The following is a 27,214-nucleotide window of genomic DNA, read 5'->3' as shown; positions in this document are numbered from 1 at the left end:
CTTACCTCACACTCCAGGCCGTTGCTCCCAGCAAGTACCACGGAGTGATTGGTTTTCTTCTTCTTCTTTCTTCAAATTTCTCGGGGCAGATGCATGCTAAATACAAGCTTTTCACAATGACTGGACATGCTCCTTTTTGGTCTTTGGTAGAACCCCTTGACCGGTGCAGTTTTCTGGTGATAGGAGCACCGGCCCAGGGTTTCAGGTAAGTAAATACAATCACTTGGGGGGTGCCTAACTTTTGGCACCCCCCAATTAAAGAGTGCATTTCCTTCTCCTTTAATGACAGCAAAGTTTTTTTTGTAATAGTAACATATTCAATTTTGGAGAAATGACTAAGCATCAATATAGAGAGGATTTTTAGCCCTAGACTTTACACACTCCACTGAACAATGAGTAAAAAAAAACCACAGTGTGTTATATGAGGTGAGGTTCTCAGTTGAGTTCCTCAAACTGAATTAAAAAAACAGAGACCACTTAAAAAACAAAGACTGGACACTCCAGCCAAGATGGTGGTATATTCTTTGCTGAAAGGGATGTTGGCATATTGTCATATCCTTTGCATAGTGTATGGAGAAAAGAAGTCAATATGCTATTGTTGAGGAAACCTACAAGTGTTCTGCTTTCAATTTAGTGTATCATTCTAATGTTAGGTGGTTGTCAAGAAGCAAAGTTCTTCTAAGTGTTGGCGCATATATAATGAGCTACAACCCTTTTTTAACATGAAAAAGAACCCTTTGGCGACTAAGCTTGCAGATGGAAAATGGATGTTTAAATTAGCATAGCTTTCAGAGATTTTTATTAAAATCAACAGCTTAAAAACCTCCATGCGAGGACAGCGTCATGCTCTTGTTAATCTCAGAGTTATGCAGAATTTAAAAGGGTTGGTCAGCTTTAAATTTACTTCTAGTATGATTGTAGAGGGTGATATTCTGAGACAATTTATAATTGGTTTTAATGTTTTATTATTTGTGGTTTTTGAGTTATTTCACTTTTTATTCAGCAGCTGAGTTTAATAAGAGAATAGGGGAGGCCTGAATTGAAAGATTAGTAATAAAAAGTAACAATAACATTTTTAGCCTTACCAAGCATTTGTTTTTTCATATGGGGTCAATGACTCCCGTTTGAAAGCTAGAAAGTATTAGAAGAAGAAGGCAAATAATGGAAAAACTATAGAAAATAAATAATGAAGACCAATCGAAAAGTTGCTTGGAATCGGCCACTCTAAAACATAATAAAAGTTAACTTAAAGGTGAACCACCCCATTAAAGCCAAGTTGTTGCTGTGGAAACTGAGCATCCAGACATGGGACTGCATGTTGCAATTCTTAAAGGGCATGTAAAGTCTAAAATAGAATAAGGCTAGAAATGCTGTATTTTGTATACTAAATATAAACATGAACTTACTGCACCACAAGCCTAATCAAACAAATGATTTATGCTTTCAAAGTTGACCACAGGGGGTCACCATCTTGTAGCTTTGTTAAACATCTTTGCAAGACTAAGACTGTGCACATGCTCAGTGTGGTCTGGGCTGCTTAGGGATCATCATAAACAAAGCTGCTTGAGTTCTGCATGGCTGGTAAGTAAGGCGAGGGCTCCCCCTGCTGTTCATAAGTATGATTGTTTCCCTGCTCAGCAGTTAGGGACCATCTAACAATTCCTATCCACAGCAGTAAATGAAGGGAGAATTTCACTGCATACAGTCAGGTTTCTTATAAAAACAGTACACATTTTTTTATTAAAGTATATTGGAGATAGGTTTCTTTTTCATTAACGAAAGTAAAAATGGGATTTTATTTTTTTGCCTTTACATGCCCTTTAACACACCAGTTAACTATGTTTTGCAAACACTAGACATGCCACATCTCTCTTCTTTTTGTGAATCTCTTTACTTTAGTATCTGTACCATCTCCTGTCCTAGTCTGGCTACGTCTGCCTATTCTCACCACTGCCCTTAAAGCACATACTCATTCCTAGACAAAATCATGTGACCTAAACAGCCACAATCTTGGCTTTCAGCTTATACCAAAGCTTTCCAAAGCTGTTCATATACACTAGAGTGTGGTTGGTGCAAATCCAGGTCAAAAACAGACTTTTATAGCTACAGATCCACTCTACTTTTAAATAATCCCACCACTCTGCCCTTCCTCTACCCCCTTCATGTGCACCACCTCCTTAACTGCACTCTACCCTTCTCTGTGTTCCTTCTCCATTGTGAGTGAAGAGGAACTTTTGACCTCCTCACACCTTACAACCAGCCCACTTGAATCCATTCCTTCCAAATTTCTACACAATGCCAATCCCTCTCTAATCAAAGCCTTACATTGTCTTTTAATCTTTCCTTCCTACTAAAACATGCACTTGTAGCCCCTATTCTAATTGGTTTCCAGTACCAATTCTATGCTGACGATACTGAAAATATATCTCTCCTCCTATCTCAACCAAGAATTCTCAAGGGGTCTATTCCTGCTTGACAGATATATCTACTGGAATGCCCCAACAATAACTTAAGTTAACTTCTCTAAGAAAAAATGGTTCCCTTTTCCCCATCCAACACCCACAACATACCAGAAGTGTCTATAACAGTTAATTCTATTATCATCCCACCTCCTTAGGCCCATTGCCTTGGGGTTACCCTGGTTTCTGCACCATCCAGGGCCGGAACTAGGGGTAGGGGTAGGCAGAGTAGGCACGTGCCTAGGGCGCAAAGCTGGGGGGGCGCCAGGCACATACCTGCTCTGTCACCTACCCCATGTCCGGTCCCATCTCTCCCCGACTGCGCTTCAGAGCATGTGCCCACACCGTTTTGCGCATGCATGCTGGAGCGCAGTTTCGTGCTTAAGAGCATTTTTCAAGAGCACACTCAGCTGGCGCCATGGCTGGCCAAGTTGCTTAGGGCACCTGGTTGGGTTGGCCTGGCTCTGGCACCATCCTTCACTCCTCATATCCAGTCACTTACTATATGGAGTATAAAGTGCAAACAATGCCAAGCTCATTCCTACAATACCAGTAAAATTGACTCCAGGACAAAATTGTGTGCCATATACTGAATGCACAACCATCGGTTACAGTAACAGTAACTTCTGCATAATTGAGGAAAGGGATGGAGCACAGGCAGGACATGGGGCTTTTGAATTAATAGTACAACAAGTAATGCAACAATGCCTGTAGGCACAGCACATAAATGGAACCTGCACTGCATCCTGGTCAAGCTGGGGAGTTACATAAAATAAGATGAATAATCCAAAAGCAACAAAGAAAGACAAACTGGAAACAGTTTTAGAGTAACATTGTCTACATGAAACTGGGGTAATTTAATGAAAGGTGCAAGGTCGGCTATACAGTAGATGTACTCACCAATAGTAACCAATCAGCAGGTAGCATTTGCTGATCACCTGAACGCAAAGAGGAATATTGTTACATACAAGCCTGTCAGAATGATAGGTGATCAAAGTCAATCGGAAAATGGCCATGAAGCTGAATACAGTAAATCATAGGATACAGTTACTCTTTTTACAAGTACATTTAAGAAATTAATATTTCTAATACTATTAGAGGAATGTCATCCTATGATTTACTGTATTGAGCTTCTTGAACATTTTAACAGTCGACTTTGATCATGTGTCCTTAAGAAAAAGACATGAACGACAACTTACAGTACATAGTATGCCTAGACTTTGTTTTTTTAGAAAGGAATGTCACTAATGATGGGCGAATTTGTCCTGTTTCGCTGAGAAATTAGCGAATTTCCAGACAAACGAAAAATTTGCGAAACGTGAATTTTGACACCTGCATCAATTTTGACGCCTGCATCAATTTTGACGCTGGGCATTCAAATAATGTTGACATGCAATGGTTTTGACGCGAGCGACTTTTTCAATGCGCATCCAAATTTTTTTGCAGCTAATTTTCGCTGCAGTTTTGCAAATTTACTTGCGAAACGCGCAAATTCGCACCTGACAAATTTATTCGCTCATCACTAAATGTCACATAACCACAAGTATTTTTAGTTTTGTTTTTTTAATGACAAATATGTTTACACAGCACATTATAGACATTCATGTTAAGGTACTGTATGATAAGGTATGGTGTACACTCTGATTTGGTCTCACACCATGTAATTAAAAGCCGGACAGGAGAGCCCATAGGTCAAAATAATACTGTTTTTGTAGCACTCATCTTGGGTTTACTGGACAGTATTCACCTAAAAAAACACCTTTGATAAAAAAATAAATACAGTAAAAAAGACTTTAGTTAAAAGTACATTCTGGCTATTGTTTTCAGTTTGAAAAATACATATTTTGCCATATTAAAGAACTCGTTTGAAAGTTGGGATATTTTCACTGACCCCAGCCCCTCTTCCTTCCTTTATAAACTGGCAATTTGTTCAGAGCTTCTTATCTAACTTTAAACATACAAACCGCCACCCTTCTCTTAATTCCAGACTTTTAGCAGCTCAACAGTAGGGGCTGCTCAATGGACTGGTAATTACTTTTATCAGGTCGTTTGAAGTTCTTCAGGAATCAGGAAGTGACAGGAAGCACCAAAGTGAAACTATTCTTGTTTAGTGCCAGAAATAACAGAAACGACAGATATTTCTTAATTAAAACAATAAGCAAATATGTTGGCGCTATATAAATACATGTTAATAATAAAATAATAAAATAAAATGTTCAGCATAAGTCCTATTCATTTTGCTTGTTGAAAAGGGGTGTTTACTGTCCCTTTAAAACTAGAATTAGAGTGAAAAAGATCCTTGAAAATGGTGCAAACCCTATTTCCAAGCATAGTAAGTTTTGCAATCAACTGCCAGAGGGGCTGCTGTGAGTTCCCATGGACATTCACTATTCATTGGGCTAGTAGGGGGCTGTTTGGGCCTCTGGACATCACTAAGAGACATTTATAAGGATATAATTCACAGGATATTCATGGCTTTTCATTATTGTTACAAAAAATGATAAGCCCTTACCTCTTAATATTATCATGGAGTCAACAATTACTCACCATGCAACCGTTTTAACAGATGTAACTGAAATTTGTTATTCAGAAGGTTTTTTTTAAAAAAATAAATCATGTGTACGTGTGTTCTGTAAATGTCAAACATAACATATATGGCTATTTCTAGACTGGATCCTATGGCACTGCCCACTGCAAAATTCATCACTTAGACAGTTCAGCAGTAGCTGTAGTGAATTGCATTTGTCCAGGCTCCTTATCTTTATGGAAGCAGAATTATTCTGGCTGCTTGACTCTGGTCTTGGCAATGCCTTTCCCCTTTTTTTTCATAAACGCAACTAAATGGTTATATTTTAAAACCTACACAATGTCCATTAGCCGTCCCTAAAATAATATGTTTTACTGCAGGGTTTTTAAAAGAGAATGTTCTGCTCGGGCATTAGGAATAGAGCGGTTCTCTTTGCCTGACCTATTTTGCTTGACTGTCTGAATCTGATTAATTATATTGGATTCCCCCATAGATTTCTGGGGAACAGTTGTTGGGCCACACGCACGCAAGGTAAAAAAAAATTCCAGAGGCAAGAGAACAATACAAGTGGCAGAGGCACAACTCTGGATGTAATGACTACTCTGTGCAACCAGGATGACTGCAAATTAGTGCAGCATCGCTGTCTACAGAAATTTCTACTGAGTCACTGCTTCTGATAGCAAGTCTGCTGCTGGTGACGGAAATGTAAATGGCGGATAAAGTAAAGACAAAGATTTTAATGTTTGATTTTTGAGAAGGGACATTCATATATCGTGATGATTTCTGCCACAGTCGTCTCATTTTAATGCTAAACGGCCCCTGTCTGCACAGGTTTCCTTTATTAAATGCTACAGCTTTATAATTACTATACTGTTGGGTTTATAAGAAAGACAGCTCAGGGGGTAAGGAGGGGTAAGGTAGAGAGTCAGGGAATGTATGTCTACCTTTGGCCAGCAATGAAAGCAACAAAAAAATCTGGAATGGGCAATTCACCACTGTATATGAACTTCCTATAATAAACATAAATATTTTTCCCTGATTCCACAGAGTGAAAGAAAACCATGATACTCTTACAAACCATTTCCACCCACCGTCAGGCCCCCAGTGTCATGCAACCCCTTTCTCACGTTGTTATGTGATGGATTCTGGAACTGGAAGACCCTCTGATTTCCAGAAATTCTGTGCACCCTCCACTACAGAAAGCAAGAATCCATCACTTCATAATAGCACCAGGTGAAAGAGGGACATATAACACTGTGAGCCTAAGGGGTGGGGAAATACTCCCTGTAAGCACACATAGACATTCATGAGTTCCTTTACAGATATTCATACCTTCCAACATTTTGGAAATAGAAAGAGGGACAAAAAAGATTTTCCACGCGTAGTGCAGTGAAAATTATTTTGACCACGCCTATTTTTGTGGACACACACCCTAATTACAATATCCATTTTACAAAATCTGGCAGGTTATGAAAGTTTGAACACATTTCTGTGGGTTTTATGTGTTATTACAGTTTTGCTAATGAAAGTGAATAGCCCTTTAAGCTGCAAATCACAGTTTCCCCAAGAGACCTGCTTATCTTAAATTGTTACAAAAGTATCTAAGTATCTATTCTGAGCTCTCTGCCAAAAGCCAATAAACTTTGTATCTTTTTCTGGTTATGGCTGTTCAGTGCAGGAGATCAAAGAGAAAGTCGAGACTGTAGGTTGAGCTGTCAAAATCTGGACTGTCCCGCGAAAAACAGGACATTTGGGAGGTATGGATATTTCTGTGTTGAAAAAAATCTATTATTTATGGAATTGTATGCACTTTTCCTACATCAACCCAACTAAATGAGCTCATGACAAAAATGGGGGTATATTTCCACTCTAAGTAGACTATCTACATGAACAAAAGCATTAACTTGCCCCATAGTTTGCTGCAGTTCACAAGAATGGTGATAATTATGCAAACTTGATTCTTTCAGAGTTATGGATGATGTGAAGTGTAGAGAAGAAGGTTGGACTACATACAAAATCTGCAACAAAAAAAATTATCATGCCATGTATGTTTTATTGTATCCTGGCCTAGCAAGAGTGATAAAATAAAACTAGTTGTCTTGAAAAAAAGTCCTAGCAATAGTTCCAAATTTGGTAAACATTCGTAAAAATATAATTTATTTTGTTTATCAGCTATCTCTACTCCAGTTTAGAGGGTTTTTATAATAGTATAGGTTCCCCTTTAATTGTAAGACTTGTGTCTCTTATAATATGTGCACCAATAGGAAAAATACTCCATATATTACAGAGCACTTGCTTATGTCTGTGTATAAGGCTGCTTGCTTTGTATGTAAGTGGTTGCCTGTGTGTATCTACTCATTTTTATACTAAGGATAATCATGTTTCTGCCTAATTATGATGAAATGTCTTTATTGTTTTTAATCTGCTCAATTAATAGCTATTCCATTCTATTCCCACTGTTCATGTAAAACAATTTAATTTAAACCCATCTTCTTCCACAGTAACTGCTATGACTTTTTCATGCTCCTACATACAGTATATCAGCAGCTTCACTGGCAAGTTCTTGAACTGGATGTTTCTTGACATTTCCCTTACTGAATGTAATTGTAGTATGTATGAATAAATGTGCGCCCCTGCACTACTGAGAAATGGGAGCATCCAATATGTTATTACACAATATATGTCTTGATGTTTATTTGAATGGTTCGTTCCTCTTGCACAGCAAGTTATGAGGAAAGGACTGGGGGTGGGCTTTATGTGCAATTACTGTAAATATGGCAAAAATGTTGGTTATTTGAAAAAATGGGGTTGAGACAGGAGGCATAGGCAAAACAGTTCTTCTGCCCTAAGAAACCAACTAGCTCAGGTGCTTCTTCTGCTCATTTAGTTTGCTACTCAGATAAAGATCTCTTCTTACCACTATCGTCAGAGTACAGTATCTTCTGATTCTGACTTCAAAGTCAAAACTGTGCAGAGATGAGATTGCATTGGGCCCATAATTCTTGACAGTGCTACACATCAGTCTCCCATGCTCACATTAATGAGCCCACACTGGCCACTTCTATAAAATCTTTTTAGTATTTCACCTTTTTCAATGTAACATAGTTCAAAACCATAACGCCGTGGTATTATATACAGTAAATTTGACTTTTCAAACTCGTTGGTAAACTCATTTATAACTCTTCTCAACATTTCTTCTCCAGGCTTCAAGCACTCCCCAATCTAATAATAATCTTCTGTGGCCCTTAGAGCTGATAACTTCTATTTACTCATGAGAACAAGACAATTTACTGGCCCTGCCCCATCATTGGGATTATCTTCCCTGATCAATTAGGTTATGTATTCATAATTCAATTGCTCCCTAGAAATGTTTCATAGAAGCGTATTCCCTTTCCACTAATTTATTCTAACCTTCGTCCTTCTCCATTATTGTCTTTTAATTTACCTGCCCCCTGGGTTCCTCTACAATGAAAAGTCTTGCAAGAAGGGTTTTCTCATTTATGTGTGTCTTTGTTTGTTCCCCCTACTGTAAAGATTAATAAACAAGACTAATATACAAAACACGTGCAACGTCCTACTTGGGACCAATATGTGTGTGTATATATGTATATAGTCTAAAATATAAATGCTGTATTTTGTATACTAAACATAAACATGAACTTACTGCACCACAAGCCTAATCAAACAAATGATTTATGATTGAAGTTGGTCACAGGGGGTCACCATCTTGTAACATTGTTAAACATATTTGCAAGACCAAGACTGTGCACATGCTCAGTGTGGTCTGCTTAGGGGTCGTCATAAATTATCAAAACTCACAAGTCAAATAATCTCTGCCAGAAGCCAAACAGCAAGACTGATTAATAATCAGAATATGCAGACTGCACTGGGTCCTGTGTTGTTATGTAATCGAATGTGGATTATGCTGCAGCAAAATTATAATCCAAATAGAATCCCAGTTTATCTGTTTAAATCTGGATCCATGATCTTTGTCCCCTGCAGCTGGAGTTGGAAACAGTAAAGGGGGTACAAAGTCGCCCACTGCTATACAGGGAGAAAAAAAAGGTGCTTGAGTTCTGCATGGCTGGGAAGTAAGGCGGGGGCTCCCCCTGCTGTTCATAAGTATGATTGTTTCCCTGCAGAACAGTTAGGTACAGTCTGACAATTCCTACCCACAGCAGTAAATGAAGGGGGAATTTCACTGCATACAGTCAGGTTTCTTATAAAAATGGTACACATTTTTAAATTAAAGTATATTGGAAATGGGATTTTATTTTTTTGCCTTTACATGCCTGTATCTGATAATTCAGCCGATGTTCAGGTGCCTTCAAACGGATCCTCCTGGGCCAATCGACAAGCCGACCGGTGTCCAAGTCTTCTGCTGATATCGGTTGGCTCGTCTTCTGTCATACATGCACCGAATATCGTATGAAAACCAGTTTTGTACAATAATATCTGTGCATGTACGGTCACCTTGAGGGATTCTACAGAAGGAAGATATCTGTCTGGAGATTGCCTCTACTGGTTACTGGACAATGAACTTTTGGTCAAGAACTAAACCTTAATTCTTCAGTGTGTTCTAGTGAACAGGTAACCACATGGATGTTACTGTTGCAGGAAATTCAGCAATTGGTAAGTCAAATTACAGAGGAGAACTGTATTGGCAGGGTTCCTGGACCGCATAACAGAATAGATAATATTTAGAGAGACCTTAACATTGCCCATTTAAAGATGACATGCACTGAGCCTACTCTTGAGAGGCAGCGAAGAGACAAGGAGGACACTGAGTTGTGTGGATGAGCAGAAGGCAGACTCCAGAAGCATCTGCATTTCTGCTGAGTTGACCCAATTATAGACTTCTTTGACATCAATAATAATCTTATTAGCAATCCTTCTAACTGTGCTTTTAAACCCAGTAAGTTTTATGCTAATGTGATATCAGACAGAAAACATGCTTTTTGGTCTGAAATCCACTGTAAGCACTGACTGGCAGATGTAGTTCCTTTCAATCCCCACAGAACTTGGGAGCAGAATGGGTTCAATTCAAATGTTCTCTGTCTGCCAGAGCCAAGACAATGTGCTGGGCTTGGGGATATCATACAACCATCCAAAGCACTGCACAGTGAATTGACAGGGCTGGTGGTGGTATCATGGGGGCGGGGGGGGGGGGAACTCACAAGGCAGAAGGCTTCTGCCTGGAGAACTAACCACTAGGTGACCAGAATTGTATCCTTGCAGTTGCTGGCTGAGTAAAATGAAGCTTTAAATGTCTTTTAAAAAAAGAGGCCTGTTTAAATATATGTTGCACAAATGCACAGAGGCCTACTTCATCCATATTTATATTAATTTTTAAACAGCCTTTAGACATTAATTGCATCATTTTAGAACCTCAGACCGGTATGTTTTCTTCGACTGCAAGCCAAAGCCTTTGAAGATATAGCCCCATAGTTACCAAGTATGACCACCAGATATGAATCACCCACATTTTAATCCTGAAAACCTCACAAAATCTCACTGGCAGCATCTTCTCACTGGGTCTTTCATCCTTTTGTTTAGAGAACTGGTGGGGTTTCTGCTTGCAAACCAGTTATGGAGGATATATCGGCTTTAACATGGGTGGGATAAATGACTCGTTTACTCTGATCCTCATATTCTTAGGAAAGGATTCTCTGACGGCTCTAATCCTCCTATTAACTAACACTGAGTCAAGGATAAAATCCTTTAACATCAACTCTATGTATATAATTCATTCCTGTGTAGGAATATACAGTCCAGCTGCACATACTTTGCCTGCCATTTAGGCTTTAGTAGTATTTTAGCATATTAAAGCCTTTTATCAGACTGAGAGGATTTCCCTTAAAGATTAGCTGTTATGTCTGTGTTGCACTTATGCATTTGCTTTACATGCACATCTATTAAATTGGGTTTTGAACATATTAATAACATCTAGTCTGATGCTGATATTACTTCATTATGGCAGCTAAAGGTCAATGGACCATGATGTAATATTTGGACTTGAGCCTCTTGCCCCCCCCACAAACACTCATATTCTTGTCCCAAGTCCCATGTTGTTTCTTATGAAAAGATTGAGTTCTTTATATCTAGGTGGTCTCCTTGGATATATGGCCTTAATTTAAAATTTTTGTAATGTTTAATTTCTAGATTTTTTTTCAGCGGTTCTCAAGCTTCAGAATTTCAACAGGGTCCAAAATAACTCCAGTGACCAGGCAGTGGTAAGAGAGACTGAAAGGTGAATAGGAGCATGAATGAATAGAAAGATAATTATTAAAAAATAACAATAATATTCAAATTGTAGTCTCACAGATCAATAGCTTTTAGGGCTGATATGGTCAGTGACCCCTGTCTGAAAGCTGGAAAGATTTAATAATTTAAAAACTTAAATAAAGAATGAACTGAAGTTTTTTAAGAATGAGACATCCAATAGTATATAGTACTGATGTGCGCATAGAGAAATTCTAAACCCGCACCAAACCCTAACCCGCATCCTCCCAACCCACACCTTTCCTGGCCCACCATTCCCCCTCTATTTATACAGTAGATACGCACCCGACCCGCCCTGCAGTGATGTCACAAAAGGGGCGGGGCCCAGGGTAAGTCTATAAATTTAAGTGCCAGAAGCCCAGACCCACCTGTGATCCAAAGATTTTGTGCAGGTGTCGCCCCGAACCTGCCCGACCCTCGGGTTTTGGGCCGGCCCGCACATCACTAGTATACAGCAAGTTCAGTTTTAAGGAGAACTACCCCTTTAAAGGAGTTGTTCACTTTTGAGTTAACTTTTAGTATGAAAATACAGAGTGATATCATTTTTTTATCATTTGTGATTTTTGAGTTATTTCGCTTTTTAGTCAGCAGCTCTCCAGTTTCCAATTTCAGTAATCTGGTTGTTAAGGTCCAAATGACCCTAGCAACCATGCACTGATTGGAATATGAAACTAAAAATGAATAGGAGAGGGCCTAAATAGAAAGATGGGTAAAAAGTACATTTGTAGCCTTACAGAGCATGTGTTTTTAAGGTGGGATCAGTAACCCCCCACTTGAAAGCTGGACAGAACCAGAAGAATAAGGCAAAGAATTAAAAAAACTATAATAAATAATGTAGATCAATTCTAAAGTTGCTTAGATTTACTAACTTAAAGGGGAACTATCGCAAAAATGAAAATTCAGTATAAGCTTCAGCACACTAAAATAAGACGTTTTCTAAAGATAATCAATTAAAAATTCTGTACCGTTTCTAAAATAATCAAGTTTATCAATATTTAATTGATCGTATTACGGAAGTTTCTTATTTCAGTATGATGAAGCTTTTATTGCATTTTCGCGATAGTTCCCCTTTAAAGGTGAACCACCCTTTAAATCATATACATATTTGTTTTTTGTTATCACTGCAGTGCAGTGTGTATGAATTTCAATGTACAGTCGCAGTACTTACTTCTAATGTCTAATTTTTAATATTTGGCCGTTGATTTACTGGTGCTGATGCCAAAAGCATCAACACAAGGGCCTGAAGCAGCCAGTGTGCCATAGTGTATGAGAGAAAGTGCAGCAATAGCATGAGATGCCAAATGGTAGGGGGCATTAATACATAGTACAGCAGGCAGTGAAGGGGGTGATCATTCATTGCATATGGTTGCTAATTATGTGCTTCTACGCAGCTGCTCTACACACTACTCTGCATGGGTACAATAAAAAGAATCAGTGCTTTACTTGTCCTTTTCTTTGTCCACAGCTGTGATATGAACTGGTTTATCCATAAGTCAGTGTCTAGGTCTTATTACAAGATGGATATTAATATGATACAGCATGCTCTACATTACTCTACCATGGGGAGAGCAGAGACACAAATGCACAGAGACAGAGTGAACAGTGACAAATGCTGATCTGATTACAAAGCGCAATAATAACGATTATTAAGATAATATGTTTTTTTTTTTGCTTAAAGCAAATGTCTTTTCACAACATTTTTATTCTTATAACTCAGGGCAGAATATTAAGGAGGGAAACTATATTACTTCACTATCTACTATCAATGATACAAGCTCAGTGGTTCAGACCTCTATACCCAGCTCCGCTAAAAAGAAAATTCTTTGCTCAGCATCTTTAGAATTAGATGGTTAGTAAAACCACTAGGGGGCAGAAATGCTAAGATTTGTTGGCTAGAGAAAGCCAATACCAAGGTAAGCTTGCTGTTCATATACTCGGATTAAAATAAAACTGTGGGAATATGACAGTTTATTGCAATGAAAGTCTGTGATTATATATATGTATTTTTATATATCTTCAAATTACAGTATTCCTGTGACAGTAACTGTGACTGTATGTAATGTGCTCTAGGAGACATTCCTATCTATAAGTACGCCGGTCCCTGGCCTCTTCTGCGCAGGCTCATTTCAGCATGTTTTCCTGACTCTGTGCCGTGACACACTGATGTCACTTTGGAACTTTTCAAAATAAATAGTGTTCTCTTCATTGGTTTAGTGCCCAAGTGGTTTTTCTGATTCTTGCTCAAGCCCTCCTTGTGATTGAATTCTAGTTCTTGACTTCCTACCTGTTTTTTGCTGCCTGCCCTTGATCTTTTTTTTTTTTTTTTTTTTTTTTTTTTTTCAGTTTCAAAAGAGCTTTATTGGAAATTAGCAGTGATACAAAAACTGTAACCACATTAACAGCACCAAGCCACATATGTCTTAAACAGTAGTGCAAACATCTACATTGTCACATACAAGGTTGTTGGTGGTAAGAGACTGCAGAATAACAAACTTACAAGTGCGGGTCAACAGTGTTTCACAACAGAACAGCTAGGACTCCGTATACTCCAAAACAGAAGGAGACAGACATAAACGAAACAACGGTAAAAGTGTAAGTAGGAAAGAAGGTGGAGGTGAGGGGGAAAAAGGAGAAAGGAGAGGGGGTGCAGCGGGGTGGTACTGAGTCCACAACTCAGGAAAGGTAGGATTTATAAAGTTCAGTTTCCTTAAATAGGAACCATCTCATCCAGGTAGTAGAGAATTTCGCGAATTGATCAGGGGTATGGGATGACATTTCCTCGAATCTGCAAATTTCCGTAATTTTGTTAAGCCAATCTTTAATGGTAGGCACATATGTCGTTTTCCAGTGTAGTGGTATCAATATTTTAGCGGCATTAAGCAGTTGGGGCTCTAGACCCGAATTAAAAACCGCCATAGGTACTGTATTATGAAAGAGCAATATTTGCGAAGGATCTGCCGCCACATTGTCTCCCAGGATTTGCCCAGCCAGTGAGCAGACCTCTGTCCAGAAAGGTCGCAGGAGGTCACAATTCCAAAATATATGGTATAAAGTGCCTGTTTCTCTTGTACAACGCCAGCAAATACCATTGGAGTTTTTGTATATATGCTTCAATTTGGAAGGAGTATAATACCATCTCGTTACTATCTTATAGTTCAGTTCTTGTATGCGACAACACGTGGAGCTCTTGAGTAGTTTTGAGAGAATATTTGCAATCTGTACCTCCTCTAACTGGAGATTGAGATCTCTAGCCCATCTCTGTATAAATGAGACTGATTCCCAGTTAGTAGGTAATTGTAATAGTTTTGTAGAGGCGAGAGATGCCATGACTTGGAGGATCATGTGCCGAACAAGCCAATCGAGTATTCGTAGTAAGACAGCAGCATTATAGTACATCTTGCAATCGGGAAGTGCTACTCCCCCCTGTTTTTTAGGTTTCGTTAGCATTTTTTGACTAATTCTAGCTTTTTTGCCCTGCCATATAAAATTGTTTATCAGGCTTTGAAGTTGGTGCAACTGGGTATCTCCCAGTTGTAGAGGGAGTGTTTGGAAGATATATAGAATTCGGGGCATTATGTTCATTTTTACGACATTCATCCTTCCCATCCACGATATAGGTTTATCTCTCCATGCATTGAGATCTTTCTTTATCTTCGATATAACTTGTTTTAAATTAAGATCCGCCCAATTCGCAATGTCCTTAGAGATAAGGAGACCTAAGTAGGTAAGTGTTCGCGTGGCCCATTTATAAGGGAAACCGGTGGATAGGGCTTGTATAGTGGCGTCTGGTACAGAAACATTAAGTGCCATGGATTTAGAAAAGTTTATCTTAAAATTGCTAAGAGTACCGTAAGTGTGAAATGTTTGATTAAGCGCCGGAGTAGAAGTCTCAGGTTTAGTGAGGAAAAATAGTAAATCATCCGCGTACGCGGCTATTTTATGCTGCGTGTTACGTACAGGGATGCCCGTTATCTGAGGATGTAGTCTAACGTGATTCAATAGAGGCTCAAGAGCCAGTATAAACAGGGTAGGAGATAGGGGGCATCCCTGTCTCGTACCGTTGCGGATGTCAAAAGAGTCGGATAAACCTCCGTTGATTTTAAGCCTAGCCGAGGGATTAGTATATAGTGACGAGATCCACTTTAACATATTAGGACCGAGACCCAGGTGTCTAAGACAGGCAAACATGAATGTCCAGCTGACCCTATCGAACGCCTTTTCGGCGTCAGTTGATAATAACATGGTTTCAATTTTGTATTTTTTAGCCCAGAAAATCAGGTTAACCAGTTTGTTCGTATTATCCCTACCTTCCCGACCCGGGACAAATCCCACCTGTTCCGGATGAATTAAATTCGGGAGAAACATTTGTATTCTACGAGATAAAATCTTGGCTAATAATTTTATGTCAGTATTTATCAGTGAGATAGGGCGGTAATTACCTGGGTCTATTGCATCTTTGCCCGGTTTCAGAAGTAATGTAATGTGCGCTGCGAGCGACGATTTATCAAAGGTTTTGCCCGAAGTGATGCAATTAAATGCGGAGCACATAAAGGGTAAAAGTTTCTCTTTAAACGTTTTATAATATGAAATAGTGTATCCGTCCGGTCCCGGACTTTTGCCGGAGGCTGTGCTTTGGAGGGCTATCTCTAGTTCCTCCAACGTAATGACCCCTTCCAGTTGTTCCGCCAAGTCAGGGGAGATAGGTTTCAAATTCGCTGATGTGAGGAATTGGTCAATGTTTTCTCGAAGTGAAGGTGAATGAGCTAGGGACTGGTCGGGTAATTGGTAGAGTGAAATATAAAAGTCTCGAAATATGGATGCAATTTTGTCCGAGATATGTTCAATGGAACCTTGTTTGTTTCGTATTGAGGGAATAAAATTTTTGGATTGTGAGGCTTTCAATACTCTAGCCAGCAGTCTACCACATTTATTGCCATGTTCATAAAAGCGGTGTCTAGTCATAGTAATCACTTTGTTAGTATAGTATTCGAGGTGATTTGCCAATTGTGTTCTAGCCTCTGCCAGATCAGAGAAGATGCTCTCTTGCAGGGTGAGTTTGTGTGTTGCTTCTAACGAAACTATTTTTTGTAATAGGTCATGGTATCGTTTTTCCCGTTCTCTCTTTCTTCGGGCTCCAATTTGGATCAGGAAACCTCGTATCACACATTTATGGGCTTCCCAGCAGGAGACTGGTGAGGTTTCTGGCAAGTTATTTTCTGTGAAGTACGTCGTTATTTTGGAGGATATATCCTGAATTACTTGTTCATCTTTCAATAAGGATTCATTGAGTCGCCATGAACTAGTTTTCCGTCTATCGGAAGGAGTCCGTAACGTAAGTGTGATCATGGAGTGGTCAGACCATGTTCTAGGCAATATTTGGCTATTGAGAACGTCCTGTAAAGCATTATGTGAAAGAAATAAATGGTCAATTTTAGAATATGAGCGGTGGCGGTGTGAATAAAATGTGTAGTCTTTAACTGTTGGGAAGAGAATACGCCATGGATCCGCCACTTGTAACTGATGTAAGAGCTTTTTGGTTTTAGTTATGTGCGACCTAGGGACCGCAGTATGGGTGGTCGAGCAGTCGAGCATGGGTTCCATGGGGAGATTGAAGTCCCCTCCTAGAATGAGAGTGCCTTCAGAGAAAGAGAGGAGTTGATCTACTATGCGGGCGAATTCAGTCACTTGGTCTACGTTAGGGAGGTACAGATTAGCCAGGGTGTACATTCGTCCGAGAAACGTGCCCCGTACAAAAATATAGCGGCCGTGGGGGTCGCTTTTTTTGTCCTTAAGTAGAAACTCAAAGTTTCGAGCAATTACTATCGCAACTCCTTTAACCTTCGTGGACTGAGGTCTGCTGTGGTATATATCCGGGTAATGTTTATTATTCCATTTGGGAGTGCAGCCTTCCTTGAAATGTGTTTCCTGTATAAAAGCTATGCTTGCTTTAGTCTTCTGCAGTTCCGAGGAAAGTAAGATCCGTTTTTGAGGGGAGTTGAGTCCGTTAACATTAATGCTTACGACCTGGAATGAATCTGACTTATGTTTTGACATAGTGGAAGCAATACGTAGTCAAATTGGCAGCAATTGATAGGTTTGTGGAGAAGTGTGGTCCCCGCCGCACCAGAGGTGGGAATATAGGAAGTAGTATCGAACACTAAAGAGCAAAAAGGAGAAGTGAGGGAGGAAAGGTAGCAAAGGAGTTCCCTTTCAGATACTAGTATCAGAAAGGGGGAGAGATTGAAAAGCGCTTCTGCCCAAGGGAAGCTTAAAGCATTCCCTGAGTAGATGAATATAGTAGCGCAAGTGTAGAGGGTGGGTATGGGTGGTCGGTGTACTGAACTAAACGGTAGAGCCCCGCCTCCCTGGGCTGGAAAGTGCGAATGTTTCGCCGAAAGGAAAACTAGTATAAGCGTATGGAGAAGGGCTAGTAGGGTGTCCTGAGTCAAGTAAGGTGGTAAAGGTCCTGTGGGGGGTTCAGGAGTGTAGAAGGATAAGCGAAAATGTGAGGGAACAGGCCAAGCAGAAAAAAAAAAAAAAAAAAAAAAAAAAAAAAAGGGAAAGCATATAGACAAGAATGAGTAAAGTAAACATGTGAAAAGTCATAACCTGGATCAGCATACTAAATCCCGACCATAACCGCACCTGGAACAAACAGTAAATTTGGGGATGAGGGGAGGCCAAATAGTGCCCGTGAAGAGCAGTAGGTCACCGTCCCGCGTAGGGATTAGTCAGATGTGTTAGTGAGGGATATTGAGGCACCCCTACTAGCTATACATATAGCAAAGAGAGGGTAGTCCCAGGAACGGTATGGAGGGCAGTAAATAACAAATTGACAGGTTGGGAAATCCCCCTTTAAATTGTGGTTATGGGTCATGCAAGTATAGGTATCGACACTCTCTTAGGTACCTGGAAGCAAGGCATAGGCATACAGACTTACAGATATAAACACATGTGCACATCAAAAAACATATCCATTGTTGCAGTGGGGGTAGCAAAAGAAAAAAAAAAAAAAAAAAAAAAAGGGGGGGGGGGAAGGGGCAAACAGGTGAGAATGGGTAAGGTAAACATGCAATAAATCATAACCTGGATCAGCATTACAAATCGTAACCACAACAGTACCCGGGACACACATTAAAGTTGGAAATAAAATGAGGCCTATGGTGAGGGAGGTCCCCAATTTGGTGCTGAGGAAAGCCCTGCGAGGCGGGAGGAAGTATCAGGCCACTGTCTCGCAGTGATGCTATCCATATGAGCCAGTAAGGAATACCGAAGTACCCCCACTAGTTACATATAAACCAAATAGAGGGTAACCCCATTATCCGTATGGATGGCAATAATTAACAAACCCAGGAGGTTAGTGAACCCCCTTTTAGATTATGGCTAGGGGTCATGCAGGTATATGTATCAATAGGCACTCATGTACCTGGGAGAAAGGAATACGCATACAAATGTACATATATAGACACATGTGCACATCAAAACACAGTCCCAGAATTTCAATGGGGGTATCAAGGGGAAAAAAGAAAAAAAAAAAAAAAAAAAAAAAAAAAGGGGCTTGAGTAGGCTGAAAGAAGGCGATGGTTTTGCATCTGAAAGGATTCGCCGAGCAGTGCAGAATAAAAATAAGCACAACAGAAATCAAAAAATCACATAAGTACAGTGGATCAGCACTTGAAATGGAGAAACTTCGTGGAACCAGGGCTAGCATGAGAGTCCCATAGAGCAGCATAAAGGGGGTGAGCAAACCCAAAATGGGGTAGAACCAAACAGAAACAGTTCGTGCGAAAACAGTGTATGTGATCCATGTATGGGGGTGTGTGACGCAGTAACCGGTAAACTGTAAACTGTGTTGCCCTGTCCCACGAGGCATAAAGTGACACGGAACACCATTTAGTCACCACTTAGGGGCAAAGTTACCAAAAGCCTCAGGTGTAATGTACAAGAACATCTCGGTAGTAGAGGCTTGAGTAGGCTGGCCGGCCTGGTCAATACTTGAGGGGGGGCAAACAAAAAAAAAAAAAAAAAAAAAAAAACACTCTATCCCAGAACCCCCCACACACTCTGCGGCTCAGGGGCCTCGGGTAAAAGTTCATGAAAGTACAGTCTCATGGTGGGCCAAGCTATAGTGTCGAGCCATCAACGCCACAAGGGTTACCCGCGTAGGCCCATGGAGAGGAAGATCTTCCAAAATACGAATCGGTATCACAACCGGAATGGTTAAATTGGGACAGCAGTGCCCTGAGAGGGAGTGCGTCCCCCCCGATAAACAAGGCCTCAACCGGGTATCAGTGCGTTAGATAAACTTGAGGTGGCTAACTTGGTAATGGGGCCGTATGCGGCACAAGGCCAGCTGCGTGGCCTGGAACAAGTAATAACAAAGTACCGTATGGTACAAAAAACTCACGTGTCCCGGATTTTAGCCCGATCCAAGGGTGGGTCGTCATCAGCATACACAAATCTGCTCCACTCTTGTAGGTCTAGGCCCGGTAGGCCTAGGTTTTTGAAGAAGAATGGTGCGTCGGAGGGTTCCTTGAGGGCGTAGTTTTTCCCATTTTTGTTCGCAATAAGGGCGAACGGAAAGCCCCACTTATAGCTTATATTACTGGACTTCAGGAGTGAAGTGGCTTCCCGTAGTAGGCGCCTCTGGTACACCGTAGAATGAGCCAGGTCCTGGTAGAGTTCGATGGTGTCTTCCCCCAGTTTCACCGTCTTGGCTTCTCGGGCCCTGCGCAGGATCCTTTCCTTCGTGGTGAAGTAATGGAGACAACATAATATGTCACGCGGTTTGCCTGCTCTGGCACTTGCGACCCGGTGGACTCTGTCCATGGGGATCTCCGTATCCGCCTCTTGTTCCAGGAGCTCGTTAAAAAGATCAGTGAGTAGTTGTCGTAGCTCCGTTTGGGGCACATCTTCGGAGACCCCCCGAATCCTTAGATTGTTGCGCCTATTGCGATTTTCAGCATCCTCAAGCAGTCGTCGGAGGACGAAGAGGTGGCGTGCCTGCTTGGTGAGTTGAGCTGCGTTGCGTTGAACTGATATCGCAAGGCCTTCCTGCGCAGTTTCAAGCGTGCCGATTCTCACAGACAAGGCCGCCAGATCCTGTTTAATCTCCGCGGTTTCTATCTTCTGAGCCTCCTTTATATCATCCAGCAGACGGGTTAAATCAGTCTTCTGCGGCAGGGCTGTAATCAGGGCCAGTATGTCCGTCGGCAGCGGAGGAGATAGCATTGGCGGGGAGGAAGGTTGCGATCCTCTCGGGGAATCACCCGCGTGGTCTCCGTCGGCCATATTGGAGTCGCTATCGCGTGCTGGTGATGAGGAGGATTTGTTGAAGAATTTATCAATTTCTTTTTCTTTTCGGGTCATCGGGGGTCTCTGTGGTAGCCCCTGCGAAGAACCCTTTTGGGATTTCTTCATGGTTTCGGCTAGAATTCTGATAATCAGGCTGATTATGTGCCAGGGAAGCGGGAGCTCCAATTCTGTGCTGCCGTTCACTCCGCCATCCGAGCCACGCCCCCGCCCTTGATCTTTTGCATGAATCTGACTTTACCTATGCCTGACCCCTTGGTACGACGAATTGGACTATTCTTGGCCATGGGTCAGATACCTGTCGATTCCTGCAACAGAATGTTCCGTGGCCACAAAAGGGCCGGGGTTGACTGGGCTCTCCTGCTTCAGTGCTGTCAGTCTACAGGCTTCTCTACAGTACAGTCAGTAACACTATAACTGTATTTGCAATTATATTCAGTGCCTGTCTGCAGTGAGGAACCTGGCCCCATAGTGTGTTCCACTGCACAAGCCCAAGAGACTTCTATGACCTTCAGCCCAAGTCTCCCCAATCACAAGGGAGTGTGTAAGCAGTGCCCAGATGCAGTCAACGGGCAGCATATGCCCCCAGCAATTTGCTGTCCTAAACCTGGGCCTTTGTGGCCTGCCCACAAATCCGGGCCTCCTCCCTCCACCTACTCCTCTTGAGTGTAGTGATGCCTAGCAGCAGGCAGCACTCAATTCAAGGCGCATACCACGTCTCTGCATTTCAAAAATGTGCGCAGAAGCCTGTGGCCATCCTTCAGACTGCCAAAAATACCCTGTTGCTGCATTTTTTTTCTACTTTGCACACTACAAGGAGCATTGTAAATGACTTCTAGTGGCGTTGGACAAGAACAAAAAAAAGGCAGGATCCTTGGGCACATTACTAGACAGGATATAATTTAATTAAAATATATGTGCTCCATTTCTGGATTCATGAGACCCCTGTTTGCCCTTCATAATCCCACACACAGAAAGGGAATTCCTTTACCTGGTAGTTCATGCCCACTATAGATGTAGATTAGGGTTGCCACCTGTCCGGTTTTGACCTGGACATCCCGGTATTTTGAAGGGCCGTCCAGATCAAAAACAGTTAAAAAAATCCATATTCATTATTCACTATCTTCAGCATTATTTATAAAGTGCTGCCAAGTTAAGTAGCACTGTACAAACAGTTATCTTACAATACATGATCAAATAAGGGTTCCAGAATGGAAACAGGATCAGAGGGCTCTGCTCACAAGAGCTTACAATCCAAAGTTTGCAATTCCTGCTAAAAAAAGGCAGAATTAAAGGAAATGTGTTAAGCAAGCCAGTGTACAGTCGTGTATAACATGCACAAAGCTTTGTAATAAGATATTTAAGCACTATAAAGATAAAGCAAAGAGGAAGAATAAAAGCACATCAATTAAGTAGGTGACTGGAATAAGCAGCTTGCATCAGAGATCAATAGCCTATAAAATATAGATGATGTAGGGGAAACAACAAGTCTAAAGAAGGAAAGCAGTAAACAGTGAAAATATCAACATACATAAATGTCAAATATAGAACATGCCTATAGGGCATATATATTTAATATACACAGTACAACAAACATATGTACAATATTTTACTATTTCCTACCCAATAATACTCCAAACTTCCTACTTCTGCATATACAGTATAACTGAGAAAGAACATCGCCAAAATAAAGACTCTGGGATTCTTTTACAAATCCTGCAGCAAAGTCAAATAATAAAATGCTGTCTATTTGGTGGTGCTGCTTTGGCAGGCGGATGGCACCAGGTCCAGACTAGGAATCAAAGTAGGTCCTGGCATTTCAAGCATTCATATATATATATATATATATATATATTTATGTTTATTTCCTATTGACAACATTGGCATAATAAATTATTACTGGCCAGTCCAGTAACCTACCAGCGAGATGACAACCCTATTTATTCCCCAAACCACAGAAGATCTGTTTCATAAATTGGCAATATGTGTACCAGTAATATAATAGGAAGATTTTAAGTGCATTTATGGTTGCCAAATGATCCTGCCTGATAACCCTGTAATATTCCGAGAGGCCCAGCACACCTGCACTCCGCTCTTGTCCCTGCTCCCCACCACTTGTGCCCAGGTAAAAGAGTGGGGTAGGGAGGGGGATTTTTACTAACTATAGGGTAAGCATACCCAAACGGCACGTGCCCTGGGAACATGGAGTTATGCCACTGTATGTACTATAGACATCAGTACGTTTGTCACTATTTGTCATTGTTTGAAAATAATATCTGCTGATGGTGGCCAGTGATGGTGCATCAGCAAATCTGTTAGTATAGAGAAGCCGCAGCTCCTTTTCACTTCCAGTTGTTTTAATCCTTTGGGCTGTTGGTCTGAATGAGTGGATCAATAGAATAGCTGCTATGTCATACATAGCCCTAGTACATTAACGCTTTGTTAGGCCCAAAGGCTGATTAGTTGTATATGTGCCTGGCATCTTCTTTCACACTTCTGAACCCCAGCAGCCACTCTGTTATAAACCCCCTGATAATATTATTTGATTCCTCCTATGTAATAGTTTTATGTTACAGTTTTGCTTGACTGTCTAAGGTCTGGAGGGGAGTTCGGATAAATAGGGGTTAACCTTATACTTACCACCTTCACCCAGGCTGAGGCCTTACCCACAGAACCTTCTTTTCAAATAAGACAACACCCATTTTCTGTTGGATAATAATGGCCGCAGCTTCTTTATTAATCCTTCTGCTCAAACAACCAAACATCAATAATCCATAATCAATATTATTCATATTTAACAAATATGAAACATTTTTAAACATCCATAACATTACATATTATTTTAACCCTAACTATTTTCTAAACTGTCGTGATGGCCTTGGGCAGATGGTCCTGGGATTACTATCATGTGCATTGTACCACCGTACCACTGCACCCACATGAATTATGTTTTTTAACCAACAGCCGCAGTACACCGACTCGATGGTATTTGTAATTTTTTGCCACCAAGGGACCCCATGCCCGAGCTGGCGAATTATCCATTATTCCTGCGTTTTCCGTAACTCATAATAATCCCTTCTTTAACTCTCTGTTTTTTCCCAGGACCACCGCCAGATGCTGCGACAAAAACTAAACCCATTACTGCGCACACCACAGAAAACCCTCTAAAAACTTAGTCCCCCGTATACCAACCAATTACCTCCGTGAAAACCCAAAAAACAAGGGAGGGTAGGGTGGGCTTGTGTCACCTGTGGATCCCAGGTAGGAAAAGGAAGTGTCTTCTCCCGCCTTTCCTATTTATCCCCCTGTACCCCTATCTCCCCCCCCCTTTCTACACTTCCTTTTTCCTCTTTAATCTGGCCAAAGTTCCTGCCCTTCTCTCTCTCCCCCCATAACCTAACAGTCATGTCCCTCTTCCGCCCATACCGGCTCCATCGTATCTAATTTGTTTAATTCCTACAACTAAAAGATAAACATATAATAACTATACAAGTACTCACACATACATCCTTTTCTGGCTAGTGTGAAAAAAATGGATTCTAAATTCTTATTACATTACATAGCTCTATATAGGTTGCCGGACATTAAGTCTGCCTGACCCATGAATAATGTGCAGCTTCTATTTCTAGGATTCAGGCTTTTATTAAAGTATGTGCATGTATTTACTCTGGAGCCCTAAAGAGGCACACAGTTGCAAATATTCGAATAACAGATATGTTTTTTGTACTTAGACACCAAGAAATGAAAACATAGATTGCATGGGTGGGAAAAGAAAACAAGAATAACAAAAAAAATCAGTCAGCAAATCCCCAAGCCCCGGCAGCTAAAGATCCACCAGTGAGCAGCAGCTGGGAACTATTTTTAAGGTGTATGATCTGTTAGTTGCTGGGGAGACATGACCGCAGCATCTAACTTGAACGAAATTACAAAAAAAGTGGCTATTTTGATAAGCATGTAAGGACAATACTATTTATCACTGGCGACACAAAGAGGGCTATTTATCTAAATCCAAATCGAGCAAAAACCCTGAATCATACATTTTTTTGGATTTTTTTTTCTGAATCGGTCAATTTTTTTTGGCTTTTACCTGAAAAGCCAGATATTTTTTGGATTTTTGCCTAAAGAGCCCGAAACTTCCAAATAGGTTAGGGACCACTCTCATTGACTTATATAAAACCTTTGGAAGGTCTGAGATGGTGGATTTTTGCATTCAGACTTTTTGCAGCCACGGGGTATAATAAATCTCAAATAATTTGAAGTTTTTTTCCCCACAAAAAAATTATATTTTATAGTAAAAACAATAAAATTCTTCAAGTTTTCGAACTTTAATAAATACCCCCCCAGGGCCGGATTTACATAGCGCTGATGTTCATCTCCACGTCCCCTCCCTTTTATTTGCGCAAATTTTCATAATCGGGACTGGGGCAATGGGGATTGCCGCACCAGAAATTTAAATCTTCTACACATCCCCAGTGTTTCTGAACCAATATGAGTGTGGTTGGGCAGCATGCTGCCCCCTAAAATCCTCCCACCCTAGGCCCAGGCCTTGGTGGCCTCTCCACAAATCCGGGCCTGTAACCCCCCTATTAATGCAGTTAGGGTTTTTGGACATGAGATATACAGTAACTAGTTCTAGACATACATGAGAAAATACTATATAAATACAGCCCTACTTGTTGCTCATGCAAAGTATGGCACATTCACAGTTTCATATAGAGGTAAAGGATCAATACTCCAGAAATCTGTCATCCAGAAACCCCCGAATTACAGGAAGGCCATCTCCCATAGACATCATTTTATCCAAATAATTAAAATTTTTAAATAGGATTTCCCATTTCTCTGTAATAACAAAACAGCACTTTGTACTTGATCCAAACTTAAATATAATTCATCTAGATTGTTGGCAGAACAATCCTATTGGGTTTATTTAAAGTTTAAGTGAGTTTTAGTTAGTTAGTTCCATTATCTGGAAAAAACCCTGGTCCAAAGCATTCTGAATAACAGGTACCATACCTGTTATACCATTTTATTAAAATTCTGTTCTCAAATATCAGGCATGTAGAAATAATAATAATTGTCGAAGCTTTCTCTACAGCTGTCTCTTATCTGTTATCTACTGTGTGTCCTGTGCAGAAACAGAACTAGAGGGGGTTCCGCCCCTGATCCTGTGCCATTTCTTCTCTTTCAGCTTTGAATGGCTGCCTCCATTGCTACACATCAGTTTGTTTATATAAACTATAGTAGAGTTTCTGAAGCAAACACACCAGTTTTACCAGTGCAGCACAGCAACAAATTATATTGTCATTACTTTAAAAGACTTTGTGTTACTATTCCTTTAAAGGGATACTGTCATGGGAATTTTTTTTTTTTTTTCAGCATAAAGAGTGATTGAAGTTTATTAGAGCACAAGTCACATGACTTGGGGCAGCTGGGAAATTGACAAAATGTCTAGCCCCATGTCAGATTTCAAAATTGAATATAAAAAAATCTGTTTGCTCTTTTGAGAAATGGATTTCAGTGTAGAATTCTGCTGGAGCAGCACTATTAACTGATTCATTTTGAAAAAAAAAAATTTCCCATGACAGTATCCCTTTAAGTATTTATTTTGGGGTATGGTTTTCCTTTATCTTTCTCCCAAGACTACAGTAATATGTTTTGTGTAATGACTATGCTGTATTCACTAGTGATTCCAGTACAAATATTAACAAAAACGATCAGCCAAACATTCACTTAGATGAAATTTTAACTTTGCCCTCTGTCTGTTAATCTGGGAATTGATGCACATGAGAATAATTTGGGAATATGAGTAGTAAATCAGCAAAGAGCAATCAGTACGTGTAAGTCTTACAAACTTGAAGCTTATTAACCTTTACTGTAAATAGCATAATGAATTTTCATGGATTTTCGCTAATAAAGGCAAGAATAATTCTCACTACTGTGCATTTATTGTCAGTACTAAACCCTTTGTATGCCAGGGAATAAGTTTTCAGTGGTGATACTGTACCCATACCTCCCAACATTTTGGAAATAGAAAGAGGGACAAAAAGATTTGTTGGCCGAAGCATTTTTGACCACGCCTATTTTGTAGACACGCCTCCCTAATTACCATGTTTTTGGCAGGTTATAAAAGTTGAATACATTTGTGTGGTTTTTATGTGTTATTACAGTTTTGCTAATGAATTTACCTTTAAGCTGCAAGTCACAAATCTCCCAAGAGACCTGCATATCTTAAATTGTTATAATTGTTTCAATGCTTATCTGAAGTTGTTACAAAAGTATCTAAATGCACCTGCATATTCTGGGTACAAAAAGCCAATTACGTTTTAGAAACATTTGGGCTCATTTATCAACCCTGGGCAAATTTGCCCATGGGCAGTGTCCTATAGCAACCAATCAGTGATTAGCTTTTTGAAACCAGCTGCAAGTAGAACAATGAATGCAGACATCTGATTGGTTTCCATGGGTTACTGCCCATGGGCAAATTTGCCCAGTGTTGATAAATAACCCCCCTTGTATCTTTTTTCTGACTGTTCAGTGCAGGAGATCAAAGAGAAAGTTGGGACATTTCAGTAACAATCTGGGCTTGTGAGTTGAGCTTTCAAAATCGTGACTGTCCCCGAAAAACAGGACAGTT

This window comes from Xenopus laevis, chromosome 4S (assembly GCF_017654675.1).
Source record: "Xenopus laevis strain J_2021 chromosome 4S, Xenopus_laevis_v10.1, whole genome shotgun sequence".
NCBI lineage: Eukaryota > Metazoa > Chordata > Amphibia > Anura > Pipidae > Xenopus > Xenopus laevis.
This window is presented reverse-complemented; position numbering follows the sequence as displayed.